This window comes from Hypanus sabinus, chromosome 16 (assembly GCF_030144855.1).
Source record: "Hypanus sabinus isolate sHypSab1 chromosome 16, sHypSab1.hap1, whole genome shotgun sequence".
Lineage (NCBI taxonomy): Eukaryota > Metazoa > Chordata > Chondrichthyes > Myliobatiformes > Dasyatidae > Hypanus > Hypanus sabinus.
The window spans coordinates 13,142,932-13,158,713 of NC_082721.1; positions in this window are offsets into that span (position 1 = coordinate 13,142,932).

Genomic DNA, 15,782 nt, shown 5'->3' on the forward strand with positions numbered 1-15,782 from the left:
TTTTGCCCCATTAACTCCTTTCCCTTTCTCCCTGAGTTTCACTGGCAATTTCCCTGAAAACATTTCTGTGCATTAACTCAGAGTGAGTTCCAATACTTTGCAATATTCCATTGCATTGAGCTTTTCGGTGTATTTGTTAGTGAATTTGTTATTACCATATTAACTATTCACTTTGTGAGCTTCACACAAGCAAGGAATTTCATTGCACAATGATGTACATGACAATAAACCAATCTGAACCTGTAAAGGTTACTAGTGGACTAGTGACTAGTGGAGTGCTGCAGGGATCTGTCCTGGGACCCCTGCTATTTGTGATTTTTATAAATGACCTGGATGTAGAGGCGGAAGGATGGGGAGTAAGTTTGCGGATGACATGAAGATTGGAGGAGTTGTGAATGGAGCTGTAGGTTGTTAAAGGTTACAGGAGGATATAGACAGGCTGCAGAGTTGGGCAGAAAAATGGCAGATGTTCAATCCGGATAAGTGTGAGGTGATGCATTTTGGAATGACAAACCAGAAGACTGAGTACAGGATTAATGGTCAGTTACTTAAGAGTGTGGATCAACAAAGGGATTTTGAGGTTCAAATCCATACATCCCTCAAGGTTGCTGCACAGGTTGATAGGGTAGTTAAGAAGGCCTATGGGATGCTAGGCTTCATTAACAGGGGGATTGAGTTCAAGAGCAGAGAGGTCATGTTGCAACTCTACAAATCTCTGGTGAGACTGCAGTTAGAGTATTGTGTTCAATTCTGGTCACCTCATTATAGGAAGGATGTGGAAGCAATGGAGAGGGTGCAGAGGAGATTTATCAGGATGTTGCCTGGTTTGCAGAACAAGTCATATGAAGCAAGGTTGACAGAGCTGGGACTTTTCTCTTTGGAGCGTAGAAGAATCAGAGGGGACTTGATAGAGGTCTACAAGATTATGAGAGGCATAGATAGGGTGGATAGTCAGTACCTGTTTCCTAGGGCAGCAATAGCAAATACCAGAGGTCATATGTACAAAATTAAGGGAGGGAAGTTTAGGGGGGACATCAGGGGTAAGTTTTTTACACAGAGGGTTGTGAGTGCCTGGAATGACTTGCCAGGGATAGGCTAAAACATTAGGGGTATTTAAGAGCCTCGTGGACAGGCACATGGATGAAAGAAAAATGAAGAGTTATGGGGTAGTGTGGACTTAGTACTTATTTTAAATGATTATATGGGTTGGCACAACATGGAGGGCTGAAGGGCCTGTACTGTGCTGTTGTGTTCTATGGTTCTATGTTTCTAGTTATTGGATCATTAAAAGTGTACTCATGCTATTAATCACTGAGTTCAAAATCAGGTTTGTTAACAGTCTCATTCAAAGTGAAGCTTGATTTGGAGCAGCAGTACAGTTCAAAGACATAAAATATCTATCAGTTGCAACATAAATAAACAGTGCTCAAGAATGAAGGAATAATGAGACAGTGCTCATGGACCATTCAGAAATATGATGATAAAGAAGAAGAAACTCTTGAATCGTTGAGACAATTTAACAGATTTACAAGATTTAAATGTTTTTAATTATCATGTAAATAGAGAAGCTTCATGAAAGTTATGGAGTGGGTAGAACGTAGAAAAGTAAGCTTAGGAACAGGCCCTTCGGCCCACAATGTTGTGCTGAACCAATTCAATTATCAAGCAAATGGCCAACTAAGATCATTTCTTCAACCTACACAATGTCCATATTCTTCCGTTCATGTGCCTATCTAAATGTCTCTTAAAAGTCCCTAATTGAGTGGCATGGTAGCATAGTGGTTAGCACGATACAGTACCAGTGACTCCGGTTCAATTCTTGTTGATGCTTGTAAAGAGGTTGCACGTTCTCCCCTTGCCTATGTGGGTTTCCTCCCACAGTCCAAAGAGGTAATTGGTCATTGTAAATTGTCCTGTGATTAGGCTAGACTTAAATTGGGAGGTTTCTGGGTGGCATGATTCAAAGGGCTGGAAGAGTCCTTCTGTATCTCAATAAATAAAAATAAATATATATATGTATATATAATTGTATGTACCTTTACCACCACCTCAGGCTGCACAGTCTAGGTACCCACCATTCTTTGTGTTAAAACCCCTGCTCCTCACATCTCTTTTGAACTTAACCCTTCTCACCTTCATGCCCTCTGGTAATAGGCACTTCAACCTTGGGAAAAGGATAGAGTCTGTCTACTCTATCTAGGCCTCTCATAAGCTCATAAACCTCTATCAGATCTCTCCTCAGCCTCTGCCACTCCAGAGAAAACCTAATTTTGTCTAACATCCCGTTATAGCATCCAGGTAAATAAATTCTGCATCCTCTCCAAAGCCCCAACAACCTTCCAGTAATGAGGAGACCAGAACTATATGTAATATTGCAGATACAGCCCAACTAGAGTTTTATAAATCTGCAACATAACTTCCTGACTTTGGAATCATAGAGTTATAGAACACTACAGCACAGTTCTTCCACACTCTTGTACTGTTTAATGTTTTTAATTGAGAATCCTCCTGTGGAACCCTCTGGAATGCTGGGGCGTACCAAAGGCGTTCTGTCAAGCTTATTCCTATTGCAGTACAACAGAGGCTATCATTTTCAGCCTTTCTGCATCTTTGTTCCAAGGAGAGCCAACAACCTGAAGCCAAATAATACTTTTTCCAACATTATTACCAAATATGGAACTAAATAAAATATGATTTTACGATTGCCAGTCTCCTGGTGATAATTGGTCACTCTGTGAGTGGACAACACCAGGAGACAGGCATGATGGGCTTCACTTCCAGAAGGATAATCTTCCATCTTTATGCAGATATGGTTGACTTGGAGAAAGAGTGTTAGAATTCCCGGTATGTGACACTATCCTACTATTCCGATCACCTCCTCTAAAGTTGACACAGGAATACAGAACCTTTATTTGCATGGAATATCTTTTAATGTTTAAGAAGGAAATTTTGACACCCAGCAAAGATCTATAGAAAACTTTGATAAAGACAGACATGCAGCCCATTTAACACACATTCACTGGTCACTTTATTTATTTATTGAGATACAGTACAGAAAAGGACCCTCGGCCCCTTTGAGCCATGTCAATCAGCAAGTTCCCAATCTAATCCTAGCCTAAACACAGGACAATTTCACTACAGACTAGAAGGGCCGAGATGGCCTGTTTCCATGCTGTAATTGTTATATGGTTATATGGTTATATTTACATGTTCAATTAATCTACCAAACTGTACGTCTTTGGACTGTAGGAGGTAACCAGAGCACCAGAGGAAACCCACGCAGTTACAGGGAGAACAAACAAAGTCCTTACCGGCAGCAATGGGAATTGAACCCAGGTCACCTGTACTGCAAAGCGTCATGCTAACCACTATACTACCATGACCCCCTAATTACTGTGCCCTATTAGGTACACCTGCTTGTAATGCAAATATCTAATCAGCTAATCATGTGGCAGCAACTCAATGAAGAAAAGCATGCAGACATGATCAAGAGGTTCAGTTGTTGTTCTGACTAAAGACCAGAATGAGGAGGGTACATAATCTAAGTGGCCTTGACCATGGAATGATTGTTGGTGCCAGATGGGGTGGTTTGAGTATCTCAGATGCTACTGATCTCCTGGGATTTTCATGCACTGCTGTCTCTAGAGTGTACAGAGAATAGCTCGTAAAACAAAAAAAAAGCAACATTCAGTGAGTAGCAGTTCTGAGGGCAAAAATGCAATGTTAATGCGAGAGTTCAAAGGAGAATGGACAGCCTGGTTTAAGCTGACAGTAACTCAGGTAACCACATGTTACAACACTGGTGTGCAGAAGATCATCTGTGAATGCACAGCACATTGAACCTTGAGGTGGATGGGCTACAGCAGCAGAATAACACACCGAGTTCCACTCCTGTGCCTAATAAAGTGGCTACTGAGTTCAATAAGTAACCCACTTCAGTTTGGCTGTCACTGTTCCCCCAGATCACCTCCATCTCAGCTCAGTGCAGTGTCTTTCAGGCTGGCTTCTGACTGTGAAAATTTAATTTCCATCCCTTTGCTCTCCCGCCTATGCTCGGTTGAGATGCGGGGGCGGGGAGTAATTAAAATTCCCTGATATGTTTCTGCCATCCCATCTGAAGTCCTGTACATGTAAATGGACCTACCTTTAGGAACGATATGCTGGGCTTGCACACAAACATTGCTGACACGTGTAGAAATTATGTGCATTAGTGAAACTGTCGAGCCATTCATTCCTCTACATTGCACGCGTATGCACAACATGAAGCATTGTCATTACTACCGTCAATGACACTCTCACTCGTTCATTCACTTATTCATTCATTGCAAAGTCTGCACTGTTGCCAGGCAATAGAATGGGATTTGAATGTTGAATAATTCAGTCATCACTCCATTAGAATGAAATTTTCACAACTGACAGTATTCAGCTCTCAGCTCCCTATCTTTTGTTGCTACGGTGAGTTACAGCATTTATATTTTGCATGCATTAACGTATCTTGAAATAAAATCCTTTTATTCCCTTTTGAACAAAAACATATTCCTGAGGGCTCTTTTATTTGGATTGTACACTCTTGATTTCTCTCCTCACAGCTGCTCCAGGGTAAAGCCTCATGGTGGCTTATTGTTTCCTCGTGCTGGTAGCCCTTCATCGTACTGTGTAATTGTCTATCTTCAAGAATAGAGAGCGCTATTTGTTAACACCAGGCCTGGCTGTACGCACTGTCTATCTTCATCGTGGTATTTCCATCTTGTCCTTTCAGACTCGAGACGTCGTCGACCACTTTACCTGATGAGGGAAGCAGCGGCTTGGCGTTGAGAGGGATAATAAAGCAACCATGTTGGAATAGCAGAGCAGATCCGAATGGGCTGAATGGCCTAATTTTGATCCTACAGTACTGTGCAAAAGTCTTAGGCACATATAAATAACCAGTGTCCCTAAGACATTTGCATAATACTGTAATTGTCACCATGGAGCGGAGAGTAAGTTTGTAAATCGGGTGGGAACTAAGTATGTTGAGAATGGCGAGGGTGGAGCACAGTGGGAGGGGAGTGGAACAGGTGTCAGAGAAGTGTCAGGGATGGGGGGTGGTGCAGGTACAGACACACCCAGCCCTGACACGCCAGGCAAAGTTGCTTAGATAACAAGCAATTGGTTTATTGATCATTATAGAATGTCTCTCTGGTGCTTCCCACTCCCTCCCCTCTCCCTTCTCCTTTTCCCAACCATGATTCCCCTCTCCCTGCCTCCTTCCCACTCTCAGTCTACAACAGAGACCCATATCAGAATCAGGTTTATCATCTCTCACATATGTCATGAAATTTGTTTTCCTTTTGCGGCAGCAGAACAGTGCAATACATAAAATTACTACAGTACAGTGCAAAAGTCTATGTATTTGTGTCTAAGACACTTGCACAGTACTGTATATCTTATGGCCTAATGGGTATGTCACATTTTGATGTAACTTGAACAAAATTCATTCAAACAGAAACAGTCCTTAGCTGTCTCACATCCGAGAGATGGTTTGAACTCATCACTGGCCCATTTGTGGACAGAAAATTAGACAATTTCTGCCGTCAAAATTCATCATCTTTAACAATAGTAATTTCTATATATTTCCCCATTTAGTGTGTCCCATATACCTACCTTGATTCAAATACATAGCTTGTTAATGAAGTATTAATAGTATCGTACATTTCCGTTTGAGTCTGCACAAAACCCCCCACAAACCTCCCTTTATTTAAAGTTTAAGTGTAAATTTGTACCAATGTAGTCTGGTTGTCTATTGTGGTTACTTCTAGTAACCAAGCAATGGAAGTTATTATTCTCTGGCATGTGACAAGAGCTCCACTCATAGGGCATTCTATTGAGGAAAGAAAGATAATATGAAACATCAAATATTCGTTCTCTTGCATTCTACCCTTACAGTGATACTGTTTCTTAAAATGTTCGTTTTCTAATGAAACTTGATGCTAGAGGTCCTCCCTGAACTGTTTCTGGGTGAGAGATGGGGATTACTAAACAATTATTAATAGTTTTAATTCGCAGATAATAGATGCAGTGATTCTAGTCCTTGTCCTTCCTCAGTCAGGGGGCTCTGTGCAGGCCATTGATGAACACTAAATGTTCTTCCTACAGAAAGGTCATAGGCAAAAGGTCATGCAAAGCTAACATGATGGATGTTTTCCGGGAAGGTCCCAGAAGAAGCAATCTGTGTGAGTGGGTCTGTAAGTGTCTGCTATTTGAATGAAGCTCCATATCTGCTCTTCCTGTGGGCAAAAAGATACATAGATGAAGGTTGTTGATCATAGAACTGGATAATCTCCTTAATGCTTCAGTAAGCTATGAAATGTGGGAAACGTGGCAGAGATGAACAAAACTAACCATGAGTGATCCTGAGGTCTGCAGCTGAAAGTGGGATACCATGAACAAAGTGATCAAGGGACAAAGGGAATTAAGACCATTAGATACTTGCAAGTATATCCACTGGGAACGGGAGAAGACCTTGAGCTTGATCTGTCATTCAGTAAGATGAGAGCTGATCAGGCTACGTTAATGAACAGGTGATGGTGCATTTGAGGTCACAGATGTTTCAACGAAGATAAGAGCACCATTAGCTTGGCCTTTAAATAGTATGGTGTGAAGGGGAAGGGGTGGTGGGGTGGAGATACCTCTTTCTCAAAGAAGGTCTAAGGCGCTTCTTCCCTTGGCTAGCTTGTAGGTCACCACTGGGCAAGGTGTAACATCTGCTGTATCCTCCCCTCCCCCACCACCAAATCATGGTCAGGAGAAGCCATGGGAGCAGGTGGTGGATGGTCATTTGAGCAGCTGGTACACATCACAAGCCCTAGTTCTGCGACGATTGACACTAGGCAGACAATCTCTGAAGAGTATTGATAATGGCTGGAATCACCCCTCTTGTAAAGACTCTGCCCAACCAGAAGAAAGCAATGGTAAACCAATTCTGTAGAACAATCATGATCATGGAAAGACCACGATTGCCTACATCAAACAACGTGGCACATAATGAACAAAAGGACAAATGATCAAGGAAAAAAGGGTCAAGTAAAACCTAGTTGTTTGGTGAGGAACTAATGGCTGCTAAACTACAAGCAGCAATAATCCATGGGAGGAACTCAGCAATCTAGCAGCATCTGTAGAGGGAAAATAATTATTGATGTTTTGGGTCAAAACTGTGCATCAGGAGTCAGGGAGTTCCACTAAATTTCACATGTGAGACCGAGATGAAGCTTTGACTTTGTGATACTGCTGGGGGAAGTTCTTACATTGTAAAAAGGATGGAAAACAGAATCCTGGGGTACCAAGACACTCAGAAATGAATGAAGGCTGCTTTGCAAGCTTTGGAGCTGAACAAAGGAACTTTGAGATCAGAGAATGGCATTCATGTCTTTACTTCTATATGTTACAGGATTCAGTATAAACTGAGCTTGCTGAACAAATTGTCTTCACAAAAATTGCTTTGCTATTACAACACCCGACAGTTGGGAATACAACACAGAGAATCACGTGTAAACTTTATGGGAAATTTTAGAACGGTACTATTCCAAACTGTCAGGTTTGCACTGATTCCATTTTAATGGTACTGACATTGGTTTGGGGGGGGGGGGTGGGGTTGGTACTGGGCCACCAGGTTTCCTAGGTCTGAAGAGACTCCGCTGCTGAAGGGAAGTGACCAGACCCAGAGTCTATGTTTTAAGCTCTCTGTTGCCAGCCCCATTTTAAATCCCCTTTCTGTTCCCACAACAACCTGCTCTTCCTTAGACTCCTCCACTGACAGGGTGAGGCCAAATATAAATTAGAGCTGCAGTTTATATACACCCTGGGTGATCTACTACTCACCAATATGAACAGTGAATTCTCTACACTTTTAAGGAAACTGGCACCTCCTCTGTCTCTTTTGCTTCCTCTCTGATCTAGACCTTAAGACCATAAGACAAGGGATCAGGATTAGGTCATTTAGCCCACTGAGCCTGCTCCGCCATTCTATCATGGCTGATTTATTAACCTTCTCATCTCCATTCTCCTGCTTTCTCCCCATAACTCTTGACACCCTACCTAATCAAAAACTTATCAACCTTTAAATCAGGTATATTTAAATAGCTTTAAATCTACATAAGTCCTCTCACACATATCCTTTTCCCAAAATCCCACCCCTGATCCACTAAAACCCAATTTTTTTGCCTCCCTCACTTACCCCATCTGCCTATCATCCACATACTCCTCCCATTAAGTCTCTTCTCCACTCGAACCCGCTGTTTCCATCTACACACCCTTATTTGCCCCCACTCTTCAATTTCCTTTCCTACCAAATTCCACCATCTGCAGCCCAGTGCTGTGTCCACCTATCATCTCCCAACCTCTACCATTATCTCCACTCTCCCTTCTCCTGACTCCATTGCTGATAAATCCCTCCTCAGCGTGATCTACTATTTCGCACCAGTGCCTGCCACACTTCTCCGCTCCCTATCAGACAAGATGTCTCCTCTTATTATTCCAGATTCAAAGATTCAAAACATACATTTTATCAAAGTATGTATGCAGTATACAACCTTGAGATTTGTCTTCCCACAGACAGCCACAAAACAATGAACACGCGTTCAAAGAAACACCTACATGCCCATGCGCAATGAACAAACCTCACATCTGGTAGAAAAACAGAGTGAAAAACACAGAACATAAAACATAAAACCACAAGTCTTTGAAACAATCCAGGAACATTCAGTTCAGTTCAATCCAGCGCTGCATCATTCATTGACTGCAGCCACAGCCTCAGTCCCCGATCAAAACTGTGACAAAAGGAGCAACCAGAAAGCAGAAACACATCACGACGTGAACCGCAAATTCCAATCCACAAACTGCAGTGACCAAACTTTGCCCACAACTCCAGCACCATCGAGCGAGAGGGAAGGAGATTGAACGCAGGCACCTTCCTCCGGGAGCAATGTGTGAGAGCAAGAGACAGACCGGTCACAAGCAGGCAGATGGTGTTAAACACCCGGTCACCTTCCATTCTTGTCCTTGTTGATTTCAATCTTCCACAACGCTTTAATTGGCGGGATCAGTGGGAACTGGAGTTGTGCCCTGTTCCCACCTCTCTGCTTCTTGGCCTTGAGGCTGCCCATTTCACTTGAAACCTCACCAACCTCCCTCCGGACAGCAAAGCACCAGATCGCTCAACCTGCCTCAAAGCACGCCATCAAAGTGTCGATCACAGGCTCCAATTGTAGCAGAATCACATTTGAAAGAAAAAGAAGAAGTAACAGAAACTGTTTTGTAAACTGTATAAAGGATGTTGTCCTTGCTCATGTTGTACACTGGTACCATTTTCTTCTTGAAGGATCTCGACCCAAGAAGTCAACAGTCCATTTCCCCCCACAAACACTGCCTGACTAGCTAAATCCCTCCAGCAGTTTGCTTTAATTCCATGATTTAAGAGCACTATCTGTGAGCAGGTTGGAGTGGGAAATACCTCACCCACATTGCTTTCTCAAGCAAATGTTTGGCCAATGTCAGCCTCACCCATAATTGTCTTTCAGCATCTCCTCTGTCCTCCACATACTCCCAATTGCTGGTCTCTTGCTTCCTGATACTTGCTGATCTGACTGATTTTCTTATTCGCACACTGTCACAAATAAATGATGCTTCCTGGTTACGTGTGATCCCCTGCTGACTTCCTGTTGGTCAGCTGACTGCCGTCTTGAACTGGTCAGTAACCGAATACTGGAAGCAATATAAGGACCTCCAATTAAAACTGACTTTTCTAAGTATCACCCTATCAAATGTATAGAAGCAATTTAAGATCAATTATGTTCAGCCTTCTAGGATAGCACAGTAGCATGGTGGTTAGCATTACACAATTATAATGCCAGCGAGAAGCGATTGGGGTTCAGTTCCCCACCGTTGTCTGTAAGGTGTATGTACATTCTCCCCATTTCCTCCCACATTCCAAGAAGTATGGGTTAGTAAACTGTGTTTGCGTTATGTCGGCACTGATAAAATGGTGACACTTGTGGGCTGCCCCCAGCATATACTTGGACTGTGTTAGTTGTTTGCACCATGTATGCATTTCACTGAATGTTTTGATGTACTTGTGACAAATAAAAGCTAATCTAATCTATGCCGTCCATTTTAAAGTAAGTTTTTTTAAAGGAGGAATAATTTTATTTCCAGATCTGAAAATGAAAACTAAAACTGAAAGTTCAGATCAAAGGTTTTAATGATCTTTCAGAAGCGTGCATATCATTCCTGACTGAATGATTTGTCCAAAACAAGCTACTATTCTATTTTTGGATGTGCCTGCAGTGATGTCACAAAATAGAGCACAGTTTAGCAGCAGCTGAAAATAAAAACAGATTGTGGAAGCTCTCATCTGGTCAGGTAGTACCTGTGGAGGGAGACGGTTTCAGATTCTCACAAGAGGTCCCAGACCTGCTGATTATTTCCAGCATTTTCCGTTTTCGTTTCAGATTTCCTGTATCTGTGGATTTTCAACTTTCAAGAACAGAAGTTTATTGCGAGCTTGATTTCAATGTACTTGCTGCCAGCATGATACAGTGAGAAGCAAATGATTTGGATGCTTCCTTGTGCAAACAACAGATACTTCGCTGTTCATTGTCTGAACAATTGGCATGGAAATGTGCATGGATAATCTAATAGAGCTAATACTGTGATGTCTGTGATCATGTGAATGCCCTTCTTGACCTTGTACTTTCCATTGGTAAGCATCACGGGGCCATACATTTATTTTGGTTTACATTTGATTCATATTTCTGGTCTTTAGTTTGAAGATTCAGCCCGCAAGGAGGTAAGCACTAAGGACGCACATCGGAGTGCAAGCTGGTGACGGAGAAGTACATCTGAGTCACATAAGCTTCAAGGGCAGCCTATATTTGGTGCGTTATTCACAGTCTGATTTAAAATAAAACGCATTTCCAAAGCAGCATCAATTGTGTGTGAGACATTTTCCAAGTAATAAGTCTCAAGAGGGTGAATGTGAAGAGGATGCTCAATCATTCCAAACTGAAGAAATAAAGGCACACCCCTTCAAGATGGAGGTGAAGTGAAATATTTTCTCACAGTTTTGCATGTCTTTGGAGCCCTTTTCCTCAAATAAAAGGGTTAATATATGAGGAGTGATGGCTCTGGGCCTATACCTGCTGGAGTTTAGAAGAATGAGGAGGGATCCTATTGAAACCTATCAAATATTGAAAGGCCTGGACAGTGGATATGGAGAGGGTATTTCTTATAGTGAGAGAGTCTGGAACCAGAGAATACAGCCTCAGAATAGAAGGGCATACCTTTAGAAGAGAGATAAGGAGGAATTTCTTTAACTAGAAGGTAGAGAATATGTGGAATTTGTTTCCACAGACAGCTATGGAGGCTAAGTCATTGGGTATATTTAAAGCAGAGTTGATAAATTCATGATTAGTGAGGGCATCAGAGATTATAGGGAGATGGAAGGAGAATGCAATTGAGGGGGAAAATAAATCAGCCATGATTGAACGGCAGAACAGACTCAAGAGCCAGATAGTCTAATTCTGATCATATGTCTTATGTCCTTTTGGTCTTTCAATATTTCTAAAGAAGAAGTAGATTGATTCATGATCAACAGGTGAGTGAAATGTTTCTGAGGGTAGCTGAGAACATGGAGTTAATGTTACAAATGGATCAACAATGAGTAGGGGGTCAAATGGTCTGCTCTTGCTACTCAAACACCTAAAGGAGAAGGTTTCATTTAGTTATCTCCAGACTTTTCTCTGTAGTTCACAGACAATGCTATTCTTTCAAATTGTAGACACAGTTGTAATGTAGAAACCATGGTAGCCAAATTATACATAGTTCAGTAAATGAGGTAGATCTTCAAAGTTCAAGAAAATTTATTATCAAAGTCACCATACACATCTCTGAGATTCATTTTCCTGTGGGCATACTCAGCAAATCCATAGAATAGCAACTACAACAGAATCAATGAAAGATCAACTAGAGTGGAGAAGATGACAAGCTGTGCAAATTCATTTATAAATAAATAGAATAAATAACGAGAGCATAAGATAATGAGATAAAGAGTCCTTAAAGTGAGATCATTGGTTGAGGGAGCATTTCAATGATGGGGCAAGTGAGTGCAGTTATCCACTGATATTCAAGAGCCTTGAAGGGTAGTAACTGTTCTTGAAACTGGTCGTGTGAGCCCTGAGGCTACCTTCTACCTGATGGCAGCATCAAGGAGGAGCATCTTAAAAGGCAAGATCTAAAGACAGGGAGGTTGAGGGAGGAATCTAGATTTTGAAGTTATGTAGCTAAAGGCACCGCAATTGAGTTGTGCACCGACCCAAGTGGGAAGAGTGATGGATGGGAGGAGCAGGGTTGAATCCAATCCAAGACTGGAGAATTGCAGGGATAAAATGGAATGTGCTGTAATATTCTTAGCAGGGTCCTTGTCATTAAATACAAGATGTAGGTCTGTGAGAATATACTTCCAGGATACTATTGGAGGATGTGTTCTTTAGTGGTAAATTGGCTCATTATTGACAGGTAGTCTAGAAAAAACTTCGTTTTGCGTGCCATCCATTATAGATCATGTTGTTATTGCACAGCATTGAATACAATGACGGCATGCAGAAAAAAGTATTAGTTACAGAGTAAGTGCCGTGCAATAAGGTGCAAGGCCATAACAATGTAGATTGTGAGGTCAAGAGTCCAAGTTATTGTCTTAGGAGACCATTCGATAGTCTTATAAGAGCGGGAGAAGTTGCCCTGGAAATTGGCTGCACGTGCTTCCAGGATTTTGAATCTGCTGCCCATAAGAGGGAGTGGGGAAGATAAGAAGTTTAGGGTCAGTGGCTCTTTGATAATTTTCTTCTACTTCCAGTGGATTGTGCAGTCAGAGAAGCTCTACTGTACACCACTGTTGTATCATGTGGTTATCTGAGTTACTATCACCTTTCTGTCAGCTTGAACCAATTGGCCATTCTCCTCCGAGTGCTCTCATTAAAAAGGTGTTTTTGCACACAGAACTACCACTCACTGGTTGCTTTTTTGAGTTTTGTGCACCATTCTCTGCAAACTCTGTGAAAATCCCAGGAGATCAGCAGTTTCTGAGATACTCAAATCATCCCTTCTGGCCCCAATAATCATTCCATGGCCAGTCACTAAGATCACATTTCTTCCCCATTCTGATGTTTGGTCTGAACAACAGCAGAAGCTCTTGACCATGCTTGCTGCATTGATTTGCTGCCACATGATTGGCTGATTAGATGTTTACAGTAATGAGCGGGGGGGGGGGGGGGTACAAGGGTACCTATTGAAGTGGCCACTGAATGTATTTATTAATGTAAGGTAGAGTTACACATATGTAATAGGTATTTGCAGGATAATGCTTGGCTTTTGCAGCCACTCTTCATGACCATGGATAATAAGCACCATATTTCTAAATGTCATTCTTCAGAGAACTATGGCAAGGCATTGAATCTAAGGCATGGAGATGAACTAAGGCATAGAAATGAAGTGCTATCTTTTTCACATAGCCAAGTGCAACAGAATTTCAAAGTATGTCCTTGACCAACAATATAATCCATTATTTTGCCAGTACATTATTGTCACAATGAAGAAACAGCTACAGTTTATATATTGTATAGTCACAGTGCCACAGTGTAATCAAGTGCGAGAATAATACAGGAGGGCTCTATACTGGAATTAGAACTCAACTACAGAATGTTATTTACCAAGCTTCTGAAAAATAGTTACTTTTCCATGGATTGGTGGAGAGATCAGCTCTTTTTAATCTGCAAAATTTTGGCTTTAGAGTCACGACTTGGAAAAAGGGTTCTTTGGACCAGCATAATATCCACTAATCTGGTCCTATTTGCTCAAAATTGCCTCGTATACCTCTAAACCTCTCTATCAGTATGCCATATGTCCTCTGAATGTTGTTACAATTCCTCCTTCAATCCCTTTCTCAGGCAGTTTGTTCCGTATACGCGCCACTATCTGCTTAAAGAAATTGCCCCTTAGGTCCCTTTTGAATGGTCTCTCTTCCTGCCATCATGAACATTTACACTACGCGCTGCATCCGCAGAGGAAACAGCATTATGAAGGACCCCATGAACCCCTCATATAATCTCTTCTCCCTTCTGCCGTCTAGGTAAAGGCTCTGAAGCATTCAGGCTCTCATGACCAGACTATGTAACAGTTTCTTCCCCTAAGCTATCAGACTCCTCAATACCCGAAGCCTGGACTGACACCTTGCCCTACTGTCCTGTTTATTATTTATTGTAATGCCTGCACTGTTTTTGTGAATTTTATGCAGTCCTGTGTAGGTCTGTAGTCTAGTGTAGCTTTCTCTGTGTTTTTTTTTAATTACGTAGTTCAGTCCAGTTTTTGTACTGTGTTATGTAACACCATGGTCCTGAAAAACTTTGTCTCATTTTTTTTACCAGCAGTTATGGTCGAAATGACAATAAAAGAGACTTGACTTGACTTGACTTGAAAACATCAAGCACCCAAGGCCCAAAATGCAAAATCAAGCAAACAGCAAACAATAAGCAAAAACCACAGCATGTAAAGCATTAAACCGCTTTGACACAATCTAAGAATGTTCAGTTTAGTTCAGTTCAGCTTAGTTCAATTTAGCGTTGTGTCGTTAGTGGACTGCAGGCCACAGAGCCAGTCCACCCCAATCAAAATTGCACAAAGTAGTATTAAAAAAGGGTAACCAGAAACACAGCATAATATGGACTACAGAGATCAATCCACAAACCGCATCACTTAAGCCTTTCCCAGGACCCAAGAGTCTGGCACTATCCTCCAACAGCGCTGAGCAAAAGGGAGATAGAGACCAGTCAAGCACAGGCAACTTCCTCTGGGAGCAACAAGTGAGATGGGTCGCATGCAGGCACTTTCCTCAAACAACAGCAAGTGGGAGGGAGAGAGAGAGAGAAAGACCAGGCAATCATGGTCCGCACTCATTCTTATTAATTTCAATCTTTCTTGATGCTTTAATTGGCGGGATGGGAGAGAAATGGAGTTGATCATGGGCTCGCGCCTTGTCCCCAGGCCGCACATTCTGCTTGAAACCTCACTGAGCTCTCTTGGAGACAGAAAAGCGCCAGAACTCTCCATCAGCCTGAAAACGCACAATCAAAATGTAAGTCACAGGTTACAATAGTAGCAGAATCATATTTAAAAAAAGAAGTAGAAGTAGTTTAGTAAACTGTCTGAAGGATGTCACCATTGCTTGCGTTGCTCACTGGCGCCACCTTCATTCCAAATATATTCCAAAGCATAAAATCCTAACCTATCCATAAAGAAGATATTGTTTCTGCTTTCCTCCAATCAGTGGAGCAGTTCCATGAGCACTGGTCACCCTCCACTACCTTCCTGAGCAGCTGTTATTCAAAGTCAAAGTAAATTTTTTTATCAAAGTGTGTACCTGTCACTATACACTACCCTGAGATTCATTTTCTTGCAGGCATTCACACTAAAACAAAAGTACAACCAAATCAATAACATCTACACACAATATATGAATGGCAGATAATCAATGAGGAAATACAAGCTCCACTGCCTATTAATTGCTCTCAATGGTATGTGCCTAAGATATCTTCACAGAATCAAACCTAGCTCCTGGCCTTCACTTGTAGCTTAGCTACTTAGGCCTGTGGACCTGTTCTACTGACAGAAGAACAAGCAAAGGCGGGTTACCGGTGCCTTAAAAACCAGTTGCTTTGGACAGATGGGACTTGTCAGCCATGGTTGCCAGCTGATCT